General features: G+C 42.1%; 1 protein-coding gene across 8 annotated transcripts in view; it reads left to right on the top strand.

The window, feature by feature from the left end:
* Gab1 (GRB2 associated binding protein 1) overlaps positions 1-26,646 on the top strand; it is a 116,124-nt gene that overhangs the window by 39,304 nt on the left and 50,174 nt on the right. The window contains exon 1 of one of the 8 annotated variants that reach the window (XM_074041208.1): positions 908-5,280. The exons of the other annotated variants lie outside the window; for them this stretch is intronic. The gene's annotated coding sequence lies outside the window, so the exon portion shown is untranslated. Of the gene's footprint in view, positions 1-907; positions 5,281-26,646 lie in introns of those variants that run through there. 8 annotated transcript variants of the gene reach the window in all.

Raw genomic sequence — 26,646 nt, forward strand, 5'->3', positions numbered from 1 at the left:
ACTTCCAGGTAACTCAGAGTACATAAACTTATACACATAGATAAGGAAGTAATGACTAACTGATGTTCAGTACCATTAAAAGAATGTAAGATGTACAGTAAACATTTTTCAGATTTGTTTTTTTTGGTGGTATTGAGATTTGAACTCCGGGCCTCACTTGCTAGACAGTTGCTCTACAGTTGAACCACACTCCATCCCCCATTTTTCAGATTCAAAAGAGTAAGGCCAACTTGCTAGAATGTGGCTTGGTTCTGGTACAGCCCTTGGGAGCTGTGGGAGCTTCAAATGAGCTTTTTTTAAGTACATGTCCCAAGAAAGACAGGGAAGAGTATCTGAAGTAACAATAATTGTCCTTTTTTCAAAAAACAAGTTGCTTTTCCTATCTAGAAAATAAGGAGTAATAGAAAAATATCCGATGGGCTCTTCCTACTGTAGGTGGTTATGTTTTATAATGGCGTTTTGTATCTTACTAAGATTGCTCACCTAAAGGCAAGAACACCAAATTAAATATTAGCTGCTTGTGGTTATTTTAAGACTCAACTCAATAACCAAGAGAATTTGGTTCTCACATTTTGTACCTTTTTGATTATAAACAACTTTAAACAGGTTTCCATTGTACTTCATCAAAAATTATAGAGGCTGGGCACACTGGCTGCGTTGACTGAAGTGTGGCAATTCAGAATTTCTCATGCATGGAAGCCTTTTCTGTTTTGATTCCTATCATTCTCAGTCTTTTCAGAGATTCTACTGAAGGACTGTCCTCAGTGAGGCCACCAAGAAAATGGCTGGACACTGAGCCACCAAGGCCACGCATTCCCTGCTGTTTGAGGTAGAGTAAAATCTGACAAGTTTTTTTTTTTCATGACTTCTGGTGAAGAGTGTAATATTTAGAGTCAGTCAAATAGTTCTTTATCCTGTTTGGTTTTGTTTAACCCTCATCTCATATACTCACATCTGACAATGAAAAAATGCTTCTGAAAAGTTGTGAATAAATCCCTTTTTAATAAATCAAGTAATATAAAAAGCCATCAGGTGAATTTGTGTGAGTTTAATTTACCCTAATGTTTTGATGACTTAATAGACACAATGATGACAATAATACTTTGATTTACCTCGTTTTATAAGGTTTTAAAAAAAAATACTAAACTTGACACAGTTTCTCAATTAGAAAAAAAACAAACTTGTAACCATGTGTGTTGGTGATTCATTGAAAATTACTAACTGAAAACCTGCCATTGTGCTTCTATAATTTGAAGTCCCTTAGCAGGGAGACATTTTTCTCAGGACAAATCTTTTGGAGAACCTCATGAAGTCAATTTTTCTGACAAGAATGCCTTATGGAACTTTTTAGAACATTGCAAGTATTATGCTGATTTATCTAAAACAATGTATTCTGAGTTGAATAACTGTAGAGTCCTGGCAGACATGAGCAAGTCAGATGTCTTGGCACAGTCTTGGGGCAGAGGGGACTTTCCCACTCCCTTTTGTGATCCCCCATCATAATACGTGGGAGTTTTATGAAATTGCTTCTGTTACACTGAAACTCTTTTCGTGCTGTACGTGCTGGCCCATGAACACAGACTGTACATCTGTATATGCCTAAATGAAATGCAAAAGAAAAATGGGATCCAAGAAATTTCATAAGCTCGCAGTGGTGGTTGTTGAAGCCATGTTCAAGTGCTCCAAATGTTCCTTAACTTTTTAGTCAGATGAGTGGGACTGGGCACAGAGCTGTTCCCAGAAACGATAGCACAGGACATGGTGACAGAGTTTCCAGGCCAGCTCTGCGATTATTTAATCCATCACGTACTGACATGCTTTGCAGTACAGGGCAATGATAGGTAGCACAATAACACTATTTGATGATACTCAACTAATATCCAATGCTAGAAATTAAAATGGGGGAAAAATCTGAAATGAATAAGGAATTAGGTTTTATTTCTCTTCAAAGGTGGCTTTTGAGGAAAACTGGTTTTAAAGTGACTTGGCGGGTGGCCCTCCAGGTGGATCTGAAGTGCTGCTTAGCAATTTGATCATCCTGTGTACAATATACATTCTGGTTCTTTTGCTTTGTTTTTTTAATTATGAAAATCCTATGCCTTGGTCTTTCTTTTTCTTAACATTCATACATTAGTAATTAAACTCTTTATGCTTAACAACTAGTAAGTTCCCTTGGAACTCATGAAGAAAATAAATGTGTGTTATTTTGACTCATGACAAAAACATTGGTTTTTGGGGGGTGGGGGAGTAGACTGGAACTTCCAAAGTAGTCTCTCTCTTTCCCCTCCCTTCCTCCCTTTCCTTCATCTCTCTCTCTCCCTCCTTCATTTTTCTGGCTAGGTCTCTCCTGTTCTTTCCCTGTCTGAGTGTCTCTGAATCACCTTTTCAGTTTCGGGTTTCACACAGAGCTCACACCTCTCCCAGCCTAGCCTTTCTGACCTTGACCTCTGGCCTGAGACCAGCTCCACACTGCCAGAGCCTGCAGGTGACCAGTCCAGGGTCTCATTAGAGACCAAACAGGCAGACTGTCTGAGGGACCATGGCCTCCTAGCAGAATTATTTGCGATTGGCCTGTCTCAGGTCCTGATGGCTGGCAGTGAAAGCAGAAATGCTGTGGACCGCATCCCCCAAACCTGACGGGTTTTGAAGGTAGGAGTCCTATTAGAGAAAGAAGACCCAGCAGCCATTGTAGACCACGCTTCTCCATCTCTGCTTCCTTCACTGGGCTGGTGATGGGAGGGAGGAGGAGAACTACTTACTTGTATATAACCCACCAAGCAAAGAGGCAAATTGAAAAGGTTTTATTAAGGTATTTTTGTTTGTGTGTCAAAGTCATAAAATTCAAAGAACAGACAGAATAATAACATTTAATGTTGGAGGAGGACTTAGAAATCACTAAGTGCGACTTTTTCATTTAGTTAATTAATTAGTTTTTGTGGTACTGGGGTTTGAACTCAGGGCTTCACAGTTGCTAGGCAGGCGCTCTACCACTCGAACCACTCCATCAGTCACGTTTTCATTTTAGAGTGGAGGAATCCTAAGGTGTTAGGGTTTCCCACCCGCCAGTCCTGAATTGTTTCCTGAAGACAGTCCATCAGGGTCTTGTCACTTCCACTCCCTCTGTCCCCTATCAGGTTGGTGCTGATTTTACACAACCATGCGCTGAGACTCTAGACTCTTTCAGTCAACAAAGACTGGAAATGAAGGCAGAGGTGGTCCACTGTACCATTTCAGAATTCATTCTGCCACCACCACAGGGAGAATTAGTACTATTTATTAAGCAGGGCAATTAGGAGGAGCTGTGGAGAGGAGAAGAAATTTATGGCAGGGTTTAGTAGTACAGTATTACGTTCCATCATCAAAGGATGCCCATTCTGGACCATGCTTTGAAGGGCTGACACGAGATTCCAGGGTGCTTCCTTCCATTGGAGGTCTTCCACCGACTCTAGTTGAGACAGAACAGATCGTTTAACTCCTGGTCCTCAGTTTTCTCCTCCAGAAAATGAGAACATTGAATCTTCAACCCTGTCCCCTATACATTCTGTGAGTCCCAGTTTCATTATACCCTTAAAATTTTAATCATTGGACTTCTGATTCCTTCTACTCTTTTTTATTTTAAAATATTCTTGGCCAGGGGTTGGGGATTTAGCTCAGTGGAAGAGCGCTTGCCTGGCAAGTGCAAGGCCCTGAGTTCAGTCCCCAGCACTGAAAAAAAAAAAAAAAAGACAAAAAAAAATATTCTTGGCCAAGATGCATATACAAATTAGTTTATATGCTGATGTGATAGGTAACTTATCACTTCATTTCCATAGGCTAGAGAGACTGGAACTGTATAATGGTCTATTACTTCTGTTTTAAAGTAAAACAACACCCCAAACTTATATAAAATAATTTGAATTATCATATACTTTATAATAACTTTAGCCAGTATGTCTGGTCAAAGTAGAACACAGCTGCTTTAGAAAATTTGAAGAGACTAAGGTTAAGTTAGATGATTATCATGAAGGAACTTTTGACTCTGCAAAGGAATTTAACCTCAGAATTCTTTATAATGGTAAGTTTCTCTAGTGCATTTAAAATATTATGTGACTTGCAGATGTTTGGTTTATACATACCAGAAATACATAGTTCTGTATATTTATGGTTCATAGTTCTTTGCACCAGTACTCAGTGTATGAAACATCAAATATGCTTTTTATTAATGAATTGGGGAAATTTTCTATGGCTTGGAAGTTGTTTGAGCATTGTGTTGGAATTTTACTGACTTGCCTTTCCACCCTCCCCATGCTCTTTCCAATAGTCTAAGCTGCATTCATTTCTAAAAGGCTAAATTAAAATATGAGAGCTCTTTTCTAGTTGTTATATCAGCTTCTGTTTGGGGGACAAACCTGTGATTAAGAAGGCAGGCCACTGTCTGTAGTCGATGGAACACAGACCTGTACAAACAGATGGAGGTGGAAATGCCAGCATGTCCATCACACTAGTGTAGGCAGGTTACCTGAGCCCTTAGAATCTGTTTTCCATCTGTAGCAATTTTAGGAATAATCACAATAACACTTGTATCACATGATAGACGAGAACATTTGTCATTTTGACAGGGCTGACACAAAGTAGGTACTCAGTGCAGTTAGCTCTGGCCTTTTGCCTCCGATCCAGAGTGGCCTCAGAGCAGCAGCAAAACCATGGCCCTGGGGTGTTGCCCTTGAGTGTTCCAGGTGTGGGGGAGCTGACTGCCACGGGTCTCCAGCCCCTGACCTGTGCAGTTGACCTAACTGATCATGCCTCCGTTTCCTGCTTTGTAAACGGACACTAATAAATAGCATTTACCTGTTTGGATTGTTGGCTGTTGAGCAACCTTTATGTTAAGCAAAGTGCTAAGAACAATCCCTGGCACCTACACAGCACATCTGGGTGTTTGCTCCAGTTTGTTACGGAAGGATCTCTTTGTTGTTAGAGTGCCGTGTGGACTGGTCTTTCAAACGCATGGGATGGCCTAATCCTTGAGTGGAGGAAGCACTTGCTTCTGAAACACACTTGGCCTGCTTTCAGAGAAGCAGCTCTGGTCTTGGAAGCCTGCTGGAGTCTTTCATCTTTTCCCCTCTCCTGCGTGTCCACTCTGGCTGGCTTCGTTATTAATGTGGAGCAGTTGAAGTCACTGACTTGGGCGCAGGCCAGGCAGCATTGCTGAGGTCATATATTACTTTCCTAGACTCTGGTCATCAGCAGGATGGTGGAAGTCAGAGGGACGGGGAGCGGCCTCTCTTGCAGCCCACGTGAAAGGTGTGTTTGTTTTCTTTCTTCATCGTGCTTATTCAAATATATCAGAATCCTGTCCAGCGATTCTCTCCTCCATCCCTTATGCAGCTGACTGGCCTTTTGCTTACTCTCTGGCTAGGCCAGGCTGATGCTGTTTTTGTCTTGCATCTCTTCCTTATTGTTTCACTGTTGGAGGGCGTTCTTCAATTTACTAAATATCTACTTAAGCCAGGTAGAATTTCTCAATGAAACGATTTCTGTAGGCTTTTATCATACACTAGGACAGGTGGTGATTATTCAGTCTGTATTGTTGTTTTTATATGTAAATGCACCAAGGCCCTGGAGAAAGTACTCATGGAAATGTCACAAGAAGTGTGTGACCTCAGGAATGGCGCAGCTGAAGAGCATTCTTTTCTGCTCTGCTTTTGTAGTTGGAGCTTGAGAAACTGTGTTTTGGAAAAACCAGTGGAATTTTATCAGGCATGTTTTCCTGAAACTCCCTGCCTTTTCTTTTTCCTGGAATATTTCTTTCAAAGTCCTGTTTGGCTGGGTTGAAGAGTTCCATCGTTTAAAGACACAGAGCTGGCCTCGCTGGGGCTGTCCTGATGATCTGTTGGCTTTGTGAAAGAAGGTATTGTTTGTCATGGGATCCTATGACTTGGGACAGTGGTCTGTTGGCTTGAGCACTTAAATGTGTGGCCCTCAGACCCTGTGTTGCCTCATGACTCGTAAGAGCCAGAGAAGATAACATTCCCATATTTAACTGAATTCTGGCTTCTTTCCTCATTTTGGGGGTGTTCTGTGCTTTTAGTCATTTCCATCGTGAAGTGAAACCTGACTTTAGCTGCTGCTAAACTGTACATTCATGGATTTCTTTTGAATTTAGCAGTCATTTTCTGCTATCTTCTCAGTTGAAAGCAGTGATTGTACATCGTAATTGCTATGAACGTTTTTCTTCTATAGGCTGTGTCACGGGTGTTTGAGGGCTCCACACACTCCCTCCTCCAGTTTTCCTGTCAATGGAGTGGACGATAGCTGTGTGCTACAATGAGTCTGCACCCTCTTTCCAGAGACACCATATTTCAGTGTTGGGGTACCCGCTGATCCTTCTGAAACATCCCCCATCAGATCATTAGGACTGGATGTGCTGGTTAGGGTGGGAATTCCTGTGATTTCTATACATGATTCGAACACAGAATAGTCTACAACCACATCTGCACGCTTTTAAAGAACACAGTGAAAGGAGAAGGCTGTACTTTGTCGAGTGTCGTGATGTTCTGTATACCAAGTTCTTTTTAAAATATGCATTTGAGTGCTGGGCATGGTGGTGCATTCCTGTAATCCGATCACTTAAGAGGCAGAAGCAGGAGAATCCATAGTTCCAGGCCAGCCTGGTGAGTTCCAGACCATTTCTTAAAAAGCTAAAAAAGGGCAGACAGCTTGTCTAGCAAGCACAAGACCTGAGTTCTACTAACTCCAGTACTGCCAAAAAAATTAAATATATAAAAAAGGCCAAAAAAAAGAGTTAAAAACAAAAATACATACTTAGACTGGGTGTGTAGCCCAGGCAGAGCTCTTACCTCATATGCCAGACCCTGCATTTCATCCCCAGCACTGACAAAAATAGCAACAACGCAGTAATAACAAAAATTTATATTGTTATGTTATAGAAATAATTGTTCTTCTCTTTCTCCTCCCTCCCTTCCTTCTTCCATTGCACCTTGGACTTTGCACATGCTAGACAAGTACTCCACAACTTGAGCTACACCCCCCACCCTAGTTGTTTCTTTCTTTTTTTTTTTTTGAGGTGCTAGGACTTGAACTCAGGGCCTCACACTTGCTAGGCAGGCACTCTTCCACATGAGCCACTCCGCCAGCCTGACCCTTGTTGCTTCTTGAGGCAGGGTCTCATTATGGTGCCCAAAGCTGGCCTTGAACTCAAAATCCTCCAGCCTCAGCCTCCCAAGTCCAATGCTTGGGATGATAGGTGTGCACCACTGAAGACAATGAAAATTTCTTGTTACTCTACCACTCAGAGCAAACTTGCTTTGAAAACGTTGACGTATTTACTTCCAGATTAATTTCCTACGTATATTAGTATATATATCCTTTTTATAAGAGCCTTTATGAACTTTTGATTTTTTTATGTGTGTGATACTGGGGTTTGAAGTTATGGCCTCAGGCTTGCTAGGCAGTTGCTCTACCACTTGAGGCACTCCACCAGCCTCACTATAAACTTGAAATCTGCTTTTTTAAAACGTAATATGCCAGGCACCAGTGGCTCACGCCTGTAATCCTCACTACTCAGGAGGCAGAAATCAGGAGTATCGTGGTTTGAAGCCTGACTGGGAAAATAGTGCCAGAGATCCTATCTCAAAAAAACCCCATTACAAGAAAAGGGCTGGCGAAGTGGCTCAAGGTGTAGGCCCTGAGTTCAAATCCCAGTACTGCAAAAAACCATATATGTGAGCACATTTTCCACACTCCAAAATATTCTTCAAAAGTATGATTTTTAAGAGCTGTAAGGTTTTGTATCCATTACAGTTCTATTCTAGAAAAAGTTAAAGAAAAATATCAGTAAAATTAACAAGCCCATTTTGAAGCTGTCTCCTTCCCTAACTTCAAAAATAATTGCTTGCAAAGAGTAATTGAGAACAAACCAATTTTGTGTTTAGTCTTATTTATTCTTTGCTACATTTTTGCAACAAAATGAAGATATTCCTTATGTAATCCTTGGTGTAGCAACAATTAATTATAATCATTAATTTTAATTGGCTATTATTCATAGCCATTAAATCGGTGAAGTTTTCAAAAACTCAGCCTTTATTCCCATCTTAGAAAAAAAGAGAGAACCTAACTTTGGAACAATTTGAAATAAGGTCAAAGATACTTTGCAACTAAATTTTGGGTCGTCTACCATGATCAGTTGTTGGCATTGGATGTAATTTCTGAGTGAACTTGACTTTCCCTAAGCCCCCAGGCTGTATAGAACAAGAAAGGCCTTGTTGGTGGTCAGGGAAATGAAGCCAGATGGTCCCCATTTTGGGTGGCAAGCCCCCAGCAGAGGTGGATGCTATGCCCGACAAACAGGGGGCAAGAGTCTCTCCCCTTCCTGCAGAGAAAAGTGCTTCTCTTCTGCTGACGGCTTATGCCACTGCTTTGCAAATTCTCCATTGGGTATAGATGTGTCCAGACTGTTAGCTTCTAATGGACAGGCAGGGGAGGCGATGGTGGATGGGTTGGCAGCCACCAGGGCTGTCTGATGAAATCCACTTTTTGGCATTCTCCAGCTCTTTCAAAGGAATCTGGGTAAGTCATTTAACCTCGTGTCATTGGTTTACTTGGCTCCTAATGGGTAGTAGTAATTAAACTGAAGACATCAGTCAGTGGATCTCAGTGGCAGGTTTTTGGGTTTTTTTGCCTTTTTTTTTTTTTAAAGTGGTCCTGGGGTTTAGGGGTTTGAACTCAGGGTTTTCACTTACAAGGCAGGTGCTCTGCCACTTGAGCCACTCTTCCAACCCTAGTCAGTTTCCAGTTTGAAAACTGAGACCCAGAGTCACAGAACCATCTCTTAAGTACCACCCTAGAATTGACAACTAACCTTGCTGTAGTTTGTCCTTGACACAAGGGAGTTGATTTGGAAAAGAGAACGTATTTAAGAGTCCCGTGTCCCTGACTTGATACATCTTTGGGTCAGTCCTTTGGGCCTATTTCATAACTTTTCTAAACTTCATCTGTAAAAGTGACCATAATAATTGCTTTAACAACAAATAAGAGCTTGTGTTTTATAAGAGCACAGCCCAGAGTAAGCCTTTACTGGATATTAGTTACTGTGATAATGACAGATTGTGTCAAGTAATCTGACCCCACTGTCTAGGTTTATGATTGATTATTGGCTTTCTATAGTCTTGGGCCAAAGTTGCCTTCCTTTCTGAATTAATTACAACCTTGTGCTCTGAACTAAACTTAAAAATGCAAACCTTTATTAAAAGATGCCCCAAAAGACAGTGACTTAAGCAAGTAGAAAGGTTTAGATGCTTTTTATCTGTTTCTCTGTCAGAACAATCCAGGTGACCTAGCCTGGTTCATTTAGAATGGAACCTCACTAGGTACATTTCTTCTGCTGTGTTTCTCTGCCAGTCTGAGAGTGCTGCCTCCATCCTAACAAAGATGGCTCACCCCGATTTCATTTCAGCCCAAGAGAAGGGGCACGGTCTAGAAGTTGAACTGATCATTTTCACTTACATCAGTTTGTCCAGATGAGAGCCACGTGACCACAGCTAGCTGCAAGAGAGCCTGAGAAACTGGCACGCTGGCCATTATGGTACAGCTTCTGTTAGCAATAGAACAGGGAGGCGTGCCAATCAGCCTGCCACCTGTCTTCGCAAATAAAGCTGTATGGGAGCACAGCCATGCCCGTTGGTTTCTGAGTAGTGTCTGTTTCCTTTCACATTACAATGGAAGAATTGTAGTTGCTACAGAGACCATGTGGCCCACAAAGCCTAAGGTACATACTACCTGTAGCTTAGCAGAAGTATGCTGACGTGTGCTGTAGAAAATGGGGAAGTGAATGTAAGAGGAGTAACCCCACATAGTCTGTGCCATGGTTTGCAGCATGGTAAGTGGTGTGGGTCGCTGCCCTGGAAATGCAGTCAGGACTTTGTGCTACGAAGAGCAGTGGTCCACGGAAGATGAGTTGGTAATGTCTGTGACTGGTCAAGAAACAATGTTCAGGGGTAGATCTAAGAGCCAGGTATGAAGTAATGGTGCAGTGGAGGTGGTGGGAGGGGGAGGATGAATTGTGAAAGGATGCAGAAGGTTGCTCACTCATGTGATCTTCCACCTTTGAAGTAGGGTGGAGTGCCACACCTCAAGAACTTCCCCTCCTTCCTGCAGCCCACTGCTCCTGACTCTTCACTTGCCTTTGACTCTTACATCGTTCGCTGCCTTAGTGCACGTCTGAGCTCCTCCACCCATGACTTCTTATTGGTCTACCAACCTGGAGTCACAGCCTTCTCTGACATCATTTCCTATAAGTGTGACTCTTGTGTTACTGCCCTAAGAACTTTCAGCATTCCCTGTTACCTGCTCAGTGAAAATCAAGTTCCTTGGTTTGTCACTTAAGTAAGGTCCTGCTAGGACGGACTGCTTGGTCCTGTCTTCATTTCCTGTTCTGTTTTCCTCCACAGTATTACACACACACTGGACTCCATCTCCATGTATTTTTTCTTGTTGTCTCCTCTGTCACACTCTGCCCAAAGACCTTGGGGATCTGGGATTACAGCTGACACCTGATAGGCACATTCATAACGAGGGCAGAGAAGGATGCTGACTGACTTCACTTGGGTTCCTCTCCTCCCCAGGTGGGCCCCTTCCTTCAACCTGAGGGTGAGCTCTCCTTCCTTGAACGCTCATGATGCTTGGTTTCTATCTCTTGTGGCCTTGACCCATTTTTGCATGGGATCGTAGTTATTCTGTTTTTATTTCGGATCTTGCAGACTGGATCTGGGGCCAGGTTCAGATCTGGCTGAGCTGGGTAGCCTAAGTGCTCAGGAGCTGTCTCTTTGGTCACTGTTACAGTGATGTCAGCCACAGAGTGTCATCTACAAATTAGTGTCCCTTTCTAAAAGTGGACCTGACCACCTGAAGGGATTTAAATGCAAATGGAAATAGAGTGCCAATAAATGTTAAATGATGCTGGTTAAGATCTTCTAAGCTCAGAGTAATTTTTAGATAGTTTTTAAATGAGCAGAAACTACATTTTAAACTGTTTTCTTATGACCTGAAAGAATATTTGCATTCTTATTTGAAAGTTTTAAACAGTTCCTTAAAAAGCCACAGCTTAGCCAGAAATGAGACTAGACTGAACTGTGGTGAGGCGTGAGGAACAGCACACAGACAAGAGCCCCTGTGAGTGTGGAACTGAGTCCCTTGTAGGAAGGTCACTCTGTAGGGACGCTACCCAGGTCACTCTAGGAGCGGGATCAGGGCATTTTCTACAGCAGGCTGCCAGGGACGTACCTGAGCTCACAAAGGTCAGTTGACAATCACTCAAGTTACACCCACAGATGGGACTATGCTCACGGCTCCATCTTTCCACAGTTGGTAATCAAGGGTAAGAAGAGCTTTTATTCTTACAGAAATGATTTACCCTACGGGTGCCAGCCGTTTTTCTTCCTCCATTTTTGTAACTGAGTGTAGGATGAGGAGACCAATAGACATAATGAAGCATTGCTTATGCTGGCAAAGGCCTCCCATCATTCACTCATCTCCCACTAATTAAACCTAGTGAGCTTGGCGACAGCGCTGGGATGGATGAGAGTGAATTTCAAATGTATATTCAGACCTTCTCAGAGGATCAGTAAGAAATAGACCACCCAGGCAAGTGGCAGGTCCCCTATGAGTCCAGTAGCCCATTTTAAGTCGTACAGTATTGCATCCAGCCCCTCTGATGGAAGGATGTCTGTCAGGTGAGGAGGGAAAGCAAAGGGGCCGCTTTCTTTCCTTGTGGTTTTGTGTATTTTGTGTATTTTGAAGTAAGACAAGCCGGGCACTGGTGGCTCACACCTGTAATTCTAGCTACTCAGGAGGCAGAGATCAAGAGGATTGAGATTTGAAGCCAGCCTAGGTAGATAGTTCATGATACCTTATTGAAAAAAGTCCATACACACAAACACACACATAAAAAAGGCTGGTGGAGTGGCTCAAGGTGTAGGCCCTGAGTTCAAACTCCAGTACCACAAAAAAAATTAGACAATTTATTCTGAAGTTTTTCTCAAGCTTAAGTTAAGATAAAAACCACTACCAACACATGAAAGTTTATACTCTTTTTCTTCTCACTCTACTCACTGTTCTCTATCCAGTGTCTGACTGAGTATTCAACAGCCAGCCAGTGCTCAGTAGTATTGCTGAATGAATGAATGATGGGTTCTGGCACTTCAGTGTCAGAGCTTTCTAGAAGATGAAAGGATTGCTAAGCAGTATGATTTTTTTTTTTTAAGATATAAAGACAAAAGACTCTTATCTTGCTCTGCCAACCCCTCCTGTTAATACCTCTTTGGCATTTCTCCTGGATTTAGAAGTTTGGAAGGAGTGAGGATGTGTGGCCTCATATTACTGAAAGGAAAACTCCAGTGTTGTGTAACAGCTTTTCATGATAAACAGAATATTAAACATAGCCAGAATGAGTTCATTTTGAATTAATAGCCCAGTATTTTGCAGTGCTGAGTTGTGGTACAGCACCATGGAATTGTAGAATCGAAGTAAAAAAGTTTCACCCAGAAAGCTGCTTCGTGGTGACTTGCAGTTGGATTTCCTTCAGAGGTTTATATAAGTTTGGCTCTTCAGCTAATGGTGCATTAATGGCATTTGTGAGCAAATCAAATATTATTTATATCCTATAATTTTGGGCTAGTAATATTTCTGTTCCAGGTATATAAGAGGGAGAACAGAGGAAAAAACCCCAGAGTGAGACCATTGTGTGAGGAGCAGATTTCGTTTAAGGATGCGCTGTGGTGCACATTTAGACTTTGCACCATTCAGACTGCGGTTGATCCACTGTACCATCCCTTACCATCCTTGGCCTTGTGCGGAGGGCGGGGGAGGAAAGACTCAAACCTCCAAGTCTATGTTTCTTCATCTGGAAACTGGGAGTAATAGCAGTGCTTTACTGAAAGGCACATTAAGGATTTTTTTTTTTTTTTTTGGTGGCACTGAGGTTTGAACTCAGGGCCTCACACTTGCTAGGAAGGTGCTCTACCCCTTGAGCCACTCCGCCAGCCCTTCATTAAGGGGATAATTCATGTAAAATATTCAGAGTGGTGGTACACGAAGTAAGCACAGATACCAGCTATAATAAAGCCTTGTGCTGCTGGAACAAAGGCCTCAGAACAGTGACTCAAAGGAGATGGAACCAAGTGTACTTTGCTCCTCTCACAAGAGGGACGTTCCAGGCTTCGCAAGGCAGCCAGTACCCCTTGGAGAATGTCAGGGACCCAGGTTCCTCCCCCCCATTGCTTCTCCCTGCATCTCAGAGCCATCTATGTGATCAAACCATGGTCATGGCACACCTGTGTGCCATGAAGGAGAGGAGTATGAAGGCCACATGCCCAGCATCCCCAGGCCAGACCCCGAAAAGACACACATCCCTGCCACTCACGTTGGGGAATGTCACGTGGCCACAGCCGGCTGCCAGAGGGGCTGGGAAGTGTCACTTGTGGTTGGATGGCCACGATCCCAGTTACAGCCCATTCACTGTGGAGGAAGGGAAGATAGATGTGGGGAGCAACTGATACTCCCTATCCTCTCTACACGGTGCCTAATAAATGCAGGTTTTCTACTGAAAATAGTATCTCCAATAAGGATCTAAATATCCTTATTCTAGGGCAAGAGGAATTAGAGCTGCTTCTGGGTGGAACTTGGATCTCGCATGAATGCTCAGGTTTTCTTCTTTTTTGGGGAGGGGAGTATCTTTTACGTATTGGACCTTGAATCCAGGTAAACCTTGAGGGAGAGAAGAACAGAGGCATACAAAATTGGTAGAAGGGCCGGGAGAGTGATCTAAGGACTGATGCTGCTGAGGGATGAAACTTTCCCTCTTAGCCAGCCACTCTGGCAGACGAGAAAGGTCTGCTTCTCCTCACTGTGTATCTGCAGCCTCCCAGCTTCTCTCAATTACTCACAAAATAGGTAATAGGTTACTATGAACTTAGTTCCCCCACCGTGCTGCAGAGAACTAGCACTTACTACTTCTGTGTTTGGGTACCAGTTATCCAACCCCCCCACTATCCTCCCACTATCCCCCCACCATCTGCTCTCTGTGCACACCCCCTGCAGTGATCACTGTTACAAAACCTAGTTGATTTTTTTTTAAACATCTATACGGAGAACACATGGTATTTGTCTTTCTGTGCCTGCCTTATGTTGTCCAGTTCCACCCACTTTGCTGCAAATGTTAGAATATCATTCTTTTTTATGGCTGAAAAATATTCCATTGTGTACACCAGTGATACTAGTACACTACACTCTCTTTGTCCATTCATCCATTGATGGACAACTAGATCGATCCCACATCTTAGCTACTGTGAATTGTGTGGCCACACACAAAGTAAAAGAATGAAAACATTTATCATCCTGGCGTAATCAGTACATATTTACACATCTAAATCAAATATCAGAATATCACAGTATACTTCAGAAGTATGTGTTCATCTTTTTTTTGGGGGGGTGGCTGTCGTGTAGCTCAAGTGGTAGAACACTTACCTAGCAAGTAGGCCCTGAGTGCAAACCTGTTACCACCCCCAAAAAATAGTTTTTTGGAAGAAGACAGAATGCTAACTACACTGATTTGATCATTACACACTGTGTACATGCATTAAATTATTATCACAGAGAGTCTATAAATACAATTAAAATGATAATTTTTAAAAATAAAACTTTTCACTTTGAAAAGAGAAAGGCCTGCTCTGTAAATGAACCTTATCCCCTTATCTGAGTAGCAAGGACACGGTACACTAGCTTCTAAGGTCACACTTTGCTTCAAAGTGCAGAGGGGAGGAGGACAGGACATCGAGCCCACAGCCTGACTTAGATCAGCCTCGTTCTGTGTAAAGGAGAAAATTACACACAAGGTCACTGCGATGACCTCTGACTTGCCACTGTCACCAAAGCCAAAACCCAGACAAAATACAGGAGTTCCTGCTTCTTAGGAACTCCTAAAAACAAAATCAAGTGCTGAGTAAGCAACTTTTCCCAACAGAAGAAATGCACAAATTCTTAAGTGCCACAGCAGATATTAAGTGACTCTAAAATTACCCCAGCTGCTTCTCTCTTGTATACTCAGCAATTTGGAAGAGCCTGCTGCTGGTGGGGTGCGTCTGTAATCCTAGCTACTCAGGAAGCTTGTGGACTTGAGACCAGCCTGGCCAAATAGTTCTTGAGACTCTCCATCTTCAAAATAACCAGAGCAAAGAAGCCACAGCAAAATGACTGGAGGGTGGGTCAAGCAGTAGAGTTCTTGCTTTGTAAGTGAGAAGTCCTGAATTCAAACCCCAGTCCCATCCCCCCCCCAAAAATCACAAAAACCAGTTAGAAGTAGTCAAATGATGTCTTGAGCTGTTGCAAGGCATTTTTTTAAAATCTGCAATTTTATGCTTGCCAAGTAACACATACTGGGTGCTTTTGTGTGAAATAATACTCGTGTTTGCACTGGGGCTTGAACTCAGGACCTCACACTTGCTAGGCAGGTGCCCTACTCCTTGAGCAGGCCAGCCCTGTTTTGTGTTGGGTATTTTTAAGATAGGGTCTCTTTGCCCAGGGTTGGCTTTGAATGGTGATCCCCTGTTCTCTGCTTCCTGAATAGCAAGGATTACAGGTGTGAGCCATTTGACGGCTGTGTTTCTGTTTTCATAAGTAACCCATTGCCTGACTGGTGAGAATGGCTGCAGTTCTGTTTAACAGATGGTCCCAAGTTAACAGGGAACACAGGAGAAGTAAGGTGGCTTCTTAAGTTTTATTTCTTCCCTCACTTCAAATAGCAGCAATAATTAACAGGATATACTTTGAACCAAATTTTATCTAAATGCTTACTTGTAAGAAGTAACTTCTAAGGAATGGAATTTGTAGATTGATCTATTTTGTCTTGGTTGAGTCAAAAGCCAGTGTCGATGGTTTCAATTCCTACTGTCGGGTTGCTTTTATCAAAATGACTGCTGCCTTGTTGAAATAGAGCTTTTGATTTTCAAGGGAGTTAAATTGTGGCAAACCTACAAAAACTTACTTTAAAAGTTTTGAGACCTCAAGAAGTTGGTGATGATAGCATTGTTATTTTCTGTGAGCTGGTCCTTGACCTGTGACCATGAAAAATACAGATTAATGGTGCGTGTCCGTGTTATCTGCAGGGGTCTTGAGCTGGTTTTTAATACACTGCTTTTCTTTTGTTTCTGACATTGAAGGGACTTTGAAGAAAAGGATATTTCCTTTTTTTTTTTTTTTCTTTATTTTGGTGGCTATGGGGTTTGAACTCAGGGCTTCACACTAACCAGGCAGGTGCTCTACCACTTGAGCCACTCAGCCAGCACTGGCTTGTGTTGATTTTTCCAGATAGGGTCTCATGAACTGTTTGCCCAAGGCTGGTTTTGAACCTTGATCCTCCTGATCTCTACCTCCTGAGTAGCTAGGATTATAGTCGAGAGCCACCCGTGCCTGACTGATGTTTCCTTTTTAATTATTGTATATTAATTGTGCATTGTTATATTTCCATACATGCCTATAATTACTTTGATCAAATTCACCCCTCTGTTGCTCTTTCTTTAGCATGCAGGTGCTGTCATATGTCAGTGTACAAATGAAAATAACAGAAGTGAGTCTAACGGATAAAGATGAATATCCTGAGTTTTTAAATTGTGAAATATAAGGCTGTTGAAGATTTTTTTATTATTATTTCTCATTAGTGATAATTGCATCTGATTCCTGTCTGTGAGCTGAATAGCCTCACGGCTTCTCAAACCACCTACAATTCTTTAACTTTTGCATTTTCTTTACCTCTACTTCTCCAGTGGCTGCAATGATTGAAGTTTTGGGATATTCATGGGCTATGGGTTGTAAGCCTACTTATCTAGAATCTTATGTTTTTTTTCTACTGCCTGAATTTGAAATGAAAAGGAATGGACTGGCCCCTATGAAATAATAAAATAATATACGAGGAGAGAGCTGATTTTATGTAAGAAGGTTCTTCCTATTTTTTAAAGATTGTTTAAAGAAAGAAGAAAACAAGACAGACCTTGTGTACCCTTCAAAGCCTAAAATACTTACTTGTTGGCCCTTTGCAAAAAAGGTTGCTGTGCCCAGTCATAGACGCAGTGGTTAAGGCCTGGGCTCTCATGCCAGGCTGCATTGGTTCACATCTTGGCTTTACCATTTCCAGTATGACTTGGGCAAATTACTTAATCTCTCTGTGACTCGTTTTCTCATCTATAAATGGGAATAATTACAGCCTACCTCATAGGGCTGTGGTGAGGATTAAGTTAATGTATAAAGTGCTTAGAACAATGTCTAGTAGTTAATGAGTACTCAATAAATCTTAATAATTGTTATTATTATGGTAGAAAAAGTCTTGAAAGATGATCTAAACTAGTTCTTGCTTTTAACTGGTGAATATCTTAAATTATCCAAGACCATTTTCAGATTTCTCCATCGAGAAGAGAGGACATTTTCTTTTTAAGGCTTCCTGCTTTACTAAAAAAAAAAGTCAAGATGGACCCATACTCAACTGTAAAAAATGCTTGAAATCATAAAAAGAAATACAGCCACAGCTGCTTTTTAAGTTAAAAAAAAAAGGACAGTTAAAACTCATTTGTTCAATGCCATTAAAAAAAAATGCAAACATGAAAGTCCTTTGATGTACTTAAGTCAGGCATAAGAAGAAATGATGTGGAAATAAGAGATGGAGAGAGAAGACACTGTTAGAGGGAGAAGGAAGAAGATATAAGGAGGAAGAGGAAGTGGGGGGAAGGAGAAGAAGGGGAGAAGAGGAGAAAGATTCAGATCAAAAGGGTGGCTGAAAGTTGGTCACGGATGGCCTGTGTTGACAGCCCTTCTTCTCTTGGGAATATACCTTGACTTCTGTGTGCGTCAGAAGGAATGAGTGACTCCTTTTGTTTCTTTATTTTCCACTGTAGAAATTCCAGCATCAGATGAAGTAGCATTTACTGAACATACCTTATATACAAGAAACCCTATCACATATCTATATAAAGCCATCATATTTTATATATCTATTTTAAGATAAGATGTTCTAGTTCCTTTAGCCACATGTCTCAATCACCATCATTGGCGTCATGAAACATTTGATGAGTTTCTGACACCTCTGCTTGTTCTACTTGCCCTTTCAAGTAGGGAAAGAACAAACTTATTTACAGAATGTTTTTAAAAAAAGGTTTAATGAAGTATAAATCATTCTCTTTTTCCTTGTTTCTTTTCCTCTGGTTGTGTGTCCTGTTGATGGATATTAGACTGGAGTGAGGAGTGACCAAGGATGGGTATTTGATGTCAGGGGACTGGAGTAATGGCCTGCCTGGCGATTGCACAGGGAAGCCACGATTGATGACCTCATGTTATTAGCGGATGGAGATGTTATCGAGGACAAGATTGCAGAAGCTTTTAAGCCTGTGCAGCTCCTAGGATCTGATCCTAAAAGCTTCTAATTGCCATCGTCCAGAGGGACTGGGTTAGCAGTAGTGATGGCCCAGTCTGCTAAAACACATCATATGACCGAGTTAGGGCAGAATCCCACTTCTTAGGATTGTTGAGGTCAAGTCAGGATTTTCAGATCAACTTGAATTTTCCTTCAGAGCAATTAAGCATTCTGAAAGCAATCGTATAAGAAAACTCGTGGAACCATAAACAGACATAGCAAGGTGTTTATTTTTTAGTTTGTCTTCCTCCACTAGAGTTTAAATTTGCTCAGGTAGGCAAATTGTTGTTGATTTAACTACTCATCTCTCCAGCTGCTAGAAAAAATATTTTAGGTTAGTGACTGAATGAATAGATGATATCTAGTTAGTCATTTGTCCTATAAAATATCCTCCTTAGACGCAGATAAGTTGCCAGTTGAGGTTATTTTTCATGTGTTTTGTGCTAAGAAGAGTATTTTAAATGTTGAATGACATTTGTTTAATAAATATACAGTTGTGTACATAAAAGGGAAGTTGAACTAAAAATGCTTGTTTCCATGGATTCATATTTTTGTGACTTTCATGGTGCACAAAAGATTCTTACTTGCAAGTAACCCAGGCAGTTAAGGCCTCCAGTTGTAACTCTTCAACCCCCAAAAAAGGTTTGAGAGAGCTTTGAAAAGTTTTTTATTCCCTTTATTCTAAGAAAATATATAATAGCTACAAAATTTTGAAATAGTATTTTTCAAATAGAAGTGAATTACAAAACACGGTATTACTCCCTCCTTTAAAGACTGCCTCCCACAATCCCTTTCTTCAGACCTGGATGTTGCACAATGAAGGGTAAACTGAGGAGGAAGAAGGCATGGCGTACAGGGATTGGTGGGCCATCTGGAGAGCCCTGTGAAAGGCAGTATGAGAGTCACGTGCCAGGCTTGTGGACACCCATTCCTGAGTGGAGAAGGGTAGGGGGTCGACCCCAGCAGAGACGACCCAGGGAAAGAGGGGGTTAATGCATCAAGAAGTGTAATGGGAGACCTAGGAGCAGTTGAAGATCTGATAAAGGCAATCAGGGAGGTGCAAAGGAGACTTCATGAGAACTTGACCCAAGCATTCTCCTTGGTGGTGACAATGACACCGGACAAGCAGAAAAATAAATGTGATCCTATCCCCTACTTGGGACTGTAAAAGAAGACACATCCATAGTCGGGGTAGTGCAAATGCTTTTTTATTAATTTTAAACTCATTGGTGTAACTTTTATTCTTTTTAAATAAGTTTTATTAGGATATAATTCATGCTATGGGGGGGTTTCGTAGTGACAATTCCAATTATACTAACATTGCACATTAGTTGCATCGCCCCCATCATCTCTCCCCCTCAGCCTCCTCCCCACCCCACTTAAAGCAATTGCAAGAGGTTTTCTAGTCCTGTTTCATACAGGTGTATGAAGTCCATCAGCCACGTACCCTCACCTTCATCTCCTTGGTTCACGCTCCCCCTCCCACTGGTGCAACTGTGGAATGAGAAAAGAGGACAGTGAGCTGCTTGTAGAACAGAATGTAAATGTGATCACCTTTGATAATGGGACCTGCGGTGAGTGGACAGAGGAGAGATGAGGAACAAGGTTCCCAGACAGCAGATGGAAGAAACAGTGGCTTAAGTGTGTGGCGAAGAGTCTGTCTTCTGCTAAGGGGGAAGTGAGTTACAAAGACCAGGCTTTAAAAGATAATGTCTAAAGGTGATAGTGTGTGGATAAACATAATGTTTGGAAATAGGGTTTTTTTTTTTTTTTAGTATACTTAGGATAAACTAAATTCATCTGAGATGTTTCAAATGGATACTTTAATGAAGGGACTGCCTTTGGTTAGGTGGCAGTCTTTACTCTTAATGAGAGACCAAGGAAGACCTAAATAACGAATGCTTTAAAAGGTATACACAAGGGGCACCTGGGGACACTGTGGTCACAGATGGAGACAGCCACTGCTGGAAGGAGGGGAATAAGTGTGCCCACCGTTCCCTAAAAAGACAGGGCCAGAGGAGAAGTGGAATGGGGTGAGGTGAAGTGGAGAGGGGTCAACCACAGCTAACCAGGAGGGGAGGCAGGTGACACCAAGAGGGACCCAAACCAGGGCTTTAGAGTAGAGCTGGGGTGAGGATCCTACAATGGCATTTATCGGGCTGTCTGATAAGCTCTCTGTACAGTTGAAGTTTTAACCTCCTGAATGTATGAGTTTGATAGAAAATATTACGGTAAATATTTGCATTTGGCACCTACTATTTTATTTAACGTTCTAAGAGCTCGGTAGATAGTACTGACTCGGATAATCTCTGCCTTCAATTTGCTTGAAGTCTGGCTGGAAAGATAAAGTGCTAAACCCACCAGCAGAAGCTATAATAAATATGATTACCAATTGCAACCGATGCTGTCAGTTTAATTCATTAATAAGTGACCTGCACTGATTTTTACAATGTAATTAGTTATCTGGGAGCGGGAACAATTTTTTCCCGAGTAGCTCAGTTTGCTCTGTTTAACTATAAATAACACTCCTTGCTGCAAATCACAAATCCAAATGGAACAGCTGTTGCTTCGCTGTTTTGTTCTTTGTCACTCATTTTAGTGAATAATTTGAACTGACTCCGGAACATGAAATTAGAAATATAAACATGCTCTAAGAATTGTGTCACAGTGTCTAGTGTATTTAAAACTTGAGTGGTGATATCATTCTCTAAGTATAGGAAAGTTTAAGAAAGTGAATTATTTGAGCTATTTTATCCTCCAGAAATAATTTGGCAGCAAAACAGACAAGGGACAAAAATTAACCCAAGGCTCTATATCCAACAGGGACTGGGGGAATCCCCCTCCCTCCTCCTGACATAAGCTTGGGAACAGAGCAGATCTTTTGGGAGTCCTTCCTTGAGATCTGCTTTTCTGGGCAATGCCAGAGACGCACAGGAGTTTTCATCTGTTCCTGGGATCTTGTTCAACAGTAAATGAACAGAGGAAGAAGGGGTCAGCTCTCTTCCTCCCACCTACTTTCATACCATTGTCAGCAGTTGGAGAACAGAAAACTTCGAGGTCTTTCCTCCTAGGTCCTGGGCACGGGCTCATTAAAATAAACCTTTCAGCACTTGACCTGCCCAGATCTGGGATCATCATTTGTTCCCTCTGAGCAAATGCCTCTCTCGGGAATGCTGCAGGTGGAAGATGCACCATGAACAGGGGAGGCTCGTCGCTTCTAGAACCTGCCAAAGGATCACAGTGCACTTCCACAAAAGGCATGAAAATGGGAATTAAGTGTGGTTCACTTGGGTGCCCCCTGGGTGTTTTTTGTTTTAGGGGTAGTTTTTGTTTGTTGGTAGGACTGGGATTTGAACTCAGGGCTGTACGGCTTGAGCTCCAGACCTTTTTTTTTTTTTTTTTTGACAATACTGGGGTTTAAACTCAGGGCTTTGCAACCAGTAGGCAGGTTCTGTGACCACTCAAGCCACTCTCCAGTCCTTTTTTGTTATGGGTGTTTTCAAGATAGAGTCTCATGAACTATTTGCCTGGGGCTGATGAGCTAGGATTACAGGAGTGAGCCACCCAGCGCAGGCCAAGCTTTTTGTTAAGTTGGGGTCTCACCACCTTTTTTCCTAAGTGTGGGCCACCATGCCCAGCCTAAGAGGCTCCTCGATGTGTTCTTAAATGTGGGAGAAAACCCAGAATTGCCTCTAGAGATCATTTTATTTATAGTCATCGTGTGAGTATGCTTTCTGGTTGCATTAAAAACGATGGAAGAGCTACACTGAATCACTGAAGACCAGAAACTGTCCAGTACTTGGGTCTGCCCTTCAGGGATCATTCTCCCCATGTCTTGTTCTGTGGCTGTCTTGCAAATGTGTGTCACTAGCCACAGGGGAGGAGTCGGTGACAGCGTCCGTCTTCTTACATTTGAAGAGTTCCAGGTATTAGTGGGAAACTCTAGTATGAGAGAAGAAGAGTCATCTGTGGCTGGTGATATCACAGACGAAACCCACACCTGTTTGTAGACGGAAAGTTAAGCATGCTTTGCGGGAGGAGTCATGCAGCCACGCCTGCCATCCCCAACCAGTGTCCTTTTCACTTTACCTGCTCCTTGCAGCCCTGTGGACTGGAATCCTGAGATTTCCAGCGATGTCTTTATGGAAATGACTTTGCTTTAGTTATTCAAGTCTAGGACATCTGAAAGCCAAAAATAAAGGGGCCAGCCTAGAAACCAGCAGTCAGTCAATTATTGTCTCCTCAGATATCTAGCAAGCCGTGTGGTGACTAGATAGAATCTAGAGATACGGGCTTCTCCTTTAAGTTAATGATTAAAAGTCCAAAGGTGCACAAGGAAATAGTTCACCTGCCTAAGTTGATACAAAAATTTTGTGTCTAAGTCACACTTGCTTGGAATAGGAATTCATGAGTGACTTTTCAGTTCATGAGTGACTGATTGGGAAAGTTCAAAGTTGCTGCATTGTGCTCTGTGCTTTTTTGTTCTGCTGTGTTTTTGTTCATTTTCCTGGATTTTTGCGATGCCTCCCTCTCTTAAACTTTCTGTGTTCATAAGCACTCCACAAGGGGGCAGACAAAAGAATGGAGCAGAAAGGAAAGCCATGGCCACACACCGAGTTCATCACAGCTGATGCCACATTTGCTCTTCTTCCTGGACACCTTGGGGAACGTTTTTCTACTTAGTTGTGTTTCATATAATACCCTCTGAAGTAGATTTCAGTTTGCTTTCTTTCTACGCTTACAGTGTATGCCTATTAATAATTCTTCAACTCATTGTCATAATATTTCTTGGGTATTTCTCGTATGTCCAGCACTAAACCACTTAGTAATGAGCACTTAGCGATTGTTCATTGATGGCTATTTGATTACTCCTATAAGGTCTCTTTTACAAGGTGCATCAAGACCATTCACTCATTCAGTACTTCACTCGTTGGCTCTAGAGTCCCTACGTCTGTATGGTGTGTGCGTTAGGTTTTGAGAATGGAGCCGTGATGAACAAGAGGCACAAATGGTCACCTGTACCAGCCCAGTAAGCCATTTGGTGTGAATAGGGGGTCACGAGGAAACAGATGAGCTTTTCGATAGTGACCCTGCTCTGATCATTTCTTTTCAAAGTCCTCATAATGACTAGAACACCGCCATGCAGTTACAGTGGGGACTTGAGCAGTGAGAAAACAAGCCTGTCTTTTTAGACTGGGCCGGCCAGGAGGCCAGCAGAGATGTGTGGGGTTTTTTGTTTATTTATTTATTTATTTATTTATTTATTTTACTTTTCAATTCTCCCTTTGTTTTTGCTCCACTAAGAGCTGAATCCAGTTAAAAATTGATTTTCCTCCACCAGCCTGGGGTTACATAATCTTTAAAAGTGAAGATGTCATGGTTTTGCCTTTTCATGGTCAATTATTCAACAAAATAACCAGGTAGTGGTTTTGTTGATTTATTTTATTTTTTTTAAGTTTAGTTGTTTCTCCTCAACTTCCTCTCTTTATTTTTGGAATAAACTGTTCTTTATTCAGTTATAGATGACTATAACTAGGTTGTTTTTTAATGTATGAAGTGTAAGCCTGTTTTTATTCATTTATTGCATTTATTGCAGTATTGGGGATTGAACTCAGGACCTTGCACTTGCCAGGCGTGCCCTCTGCCACTTAGCCACACCCCCGGCCTTAGCATACAAATTTAAATGGCTCTGGAATAAAGCTATTTATTCAGAGACTGTGTTCTGGCTACAATACTAACCTAATTTTAAGCATCACGAGATCTTTTCTCTGGAGTAGTTGGACTGGGATCAGGCTGTATGTACGTATGGAAATCCCACTGAACCTCATTAATACGTACGATCGATGCATGTGAATAATCCTAGCTGCTTGGAAGGCTGAGATCTGGAGGATTGTGATACGAGGCCAGCCTGGGCAAACAGTTCACAAGACCTCATCTCAATCAACAAAAGCTGGGTGCAGTGACGGGGCCTGTTATCCCAGCTACTCTGGGAAACATGAAACAGGAGGAATGGGGTCCAGGCTGGCCTGAGCAAAAAGTGAGACCCCATCTCCAAAATAACAAGAGCAAAAAGTGGTAGGGGACTTGCAAACCCCAGTACTGCCGCCACCCCACCCCACAAAGAGCACACTAAAATACGCTTTTTTTTTCTGGAGTAAATTCTTCATGTGTTAGACTTAATAAGTCATTCTGCACGGTGTGAAATTGCAGTTGTTAGTAAGTAAAGTCATACTTGGGAGGCAGAGGCAGGAGGTACACAGTTTGAGGCCAGCGTGAGCTACATAGCAAGAGCCTGTCTCACAAAACTAAGGGATGGGATGCAGCTCAGTGATGGTGTTTGCCTGCCTAGCATGTGCAAAGTTCTGGGTTCAGTCCCTAGCTGGAAAATCAAATAACATAGAAATAGGTTGTTCTTGCTGCATTTTGTTGAATTTCAGAAAGCACTCAAGTAAAGACTCCATGTTCTACTTTATCAACGCAGCACGTCAGTAAGACTTGGAAAAAGTTGCAGTGCATAAAAAAAATTAATGAATTAATATTTTAAGCCTGCCTCAAAAAGTTAGAAGTATAGGGCTGGTGGAGTGGCTCATGGGGTAGAGCACCTGCCTAACAAGTGTGAAGCCTGCATTCAAACCCCAGTGCCACCAAAAAAATAATAAGTGTGACTCATGACCTCAAAGAGACGTTCATCCTTTACTGTAAGCTTAGCTACTTAAAAGTATGTATGTACATGAATAAAAATTAGAGTAGAAGATGAAAAAATACACCTGTGGGTGGTTATGAGACTATGTATAATAAATTTCCCCTGACTTTGTGTGGGGCTGGCAGAGTGGCTCAAGTGGTAGAGCGCCTCCCTAGCACGTACACGGTACTGAGTTCAAACCTCAGTACCAATTCCCCCCCCAAAAGAAAAGCAAACTTGATAAAGAAAATGTCATGCCACTTATAGAGTTTTATTCTGGAGATTTCTTTTAGATGTTGGACAACCTTCGGAAATGTAGACTGCACCCCAGTACTTTAATAAGAGCCACAGATGTTTGAAGATCATTGCGTACAAGTATGGGACTAAGTGTGTCATTACAGGTTTTCCTTTTTTTTAAAGATTTTTTTAAAATTAAAGACAGGATAAAGTTTAAACCACCCCTACCTAAAAGTTACTATCAAAGTCTGATTTCTAGATCGCAATGATAAACCGACTCCTTGGATCTTTGATAATCCCTGTTCATGTGAGCATTGTAAGTCTTATCAGGATTATTTCCCATGTTTGATTTTCACTTTTTAAGAAGAGACTGAGAATCTGGATTGTGGTTTCAGCATGCCTGCGCTGGCGTACCGGATGGAGTGTGGGGACATTTGTGTGCATGTTACCTTGTACTTGACTTCCATCTGCGATCATGGGTCAGTATCTGTAGTCTGAAGCCCTGTAATCAAATGTCAGAGAGGCTCCATCGTTTTCCTTTCCTTCTTGCCTTACCCACCCCGCATCCACCCCTCCTTCCCTGCAGTTGTGAGTTTCAGTGGTGCAGCGTGGGACGTCCCAGTGACGTCTCTGAAAACTCAGAGTCAATCCCCTGCACGCCAAGCTCAAGGTCTATATTTAGAAGACAGTGTAGATCCTGTATTTTTTAAATGCTGTAAACATGTTTATGGGGGTATTTTTAGCTTTTTACAGACTCTTGTCAACTTCCAAGTTGGCAAGTCAGACGCAGCCGTTTGTCATCTGTACCTCAGAAGCCAGCACTGTGTGAATGGCTCTGACTTCCAGGGTTTGTGACACATTTAAGGCAGATGAGGGTATAACTGCACATGGCCAATCTAGTTCAGCGATTGTATTACTGTAGGGTGTATTTGCTGGTGCTGGTGGTGGTCGTTTTATTTTTATGAACTATAGACTGCTGCGCCAGCTGTACTTGGGGTTGAAGAGTGACTGGCAGCTGCCACATGGTACTGCCATTCCTCTGGCAGAGGTACTTTGCTCTTTCCCAGCCCTCTCTTCTGACCCTCAGGCATTAAATCATACACATACAAATTGTTCCAGGCCCTGTTGTTTTCAGTGCATTCTACTACTTCCTGCTGGCCAAAGCTTATGAGGCTGGGGTGGTGGGAAGAGAAAACTGGACTTTTAGAATGACCACACTAGCACTTGGGGTTTTTTCAGAGGTAAATGGTCAATAGCTTTTCTTACATGGTGATGTCAT

Source organism: Castor canadensis, chromosome 9 (assembly GCF_047511655.1).
Source record: "Castor canadensis chromosome 9, mCasCan1.hap1v2, whole genome shotgun sequence".
Classification (NCBI taxonomy): domain Eukaryota; kingdom Metazoa; phylum Chordata; class Mammalia; order Rodentia; family Castoridae; genus Castor; species Castor canadensis.